This window comes from Scyliorhinus torazame, chromosome 18, assembly GCF_047496885.1.
Source record: "Scyliorhinus torazame isolate Kashiwa2021f chromosome 18, sScyTor2.1, whole genome shotgun sequence".
NCBI lineage: Eukaryota > Metazoa > Chordata > Chondrichthyes > Carcharhiniformes > Scyliorhinidae > Scyliorhinus > Scyliorhinus torazame.
Window position 1 is genome coordinate 162477937 of NC_092724.1, and position 264 is coordinate 162478200.

The window sequence follows — 264 nt, forward strand, 5'->3', positions numbered from 1 at the left end:
TGCGCCACGTGCCGCCCTTGTCTCCCTTTGATTTTGCTGCTCTTCCTTTTGCACTGCTGCCGAAGATGCCTGTTGGTTGTAGTAAGCCAACCAGGTGAGTTGAGACACGCAATGTCGGTTCGTGCGGGCATGCATTGTCCTGAATGAGCATTGCGCTCATTGCTCTCAACACCCAGCCCATTATGCCAGCCACAGTCATTAAATCAACCAAACACTCAAATAATGTGCTTTTCAAATACTTATTTGTCACAAATCAGCTTTCAA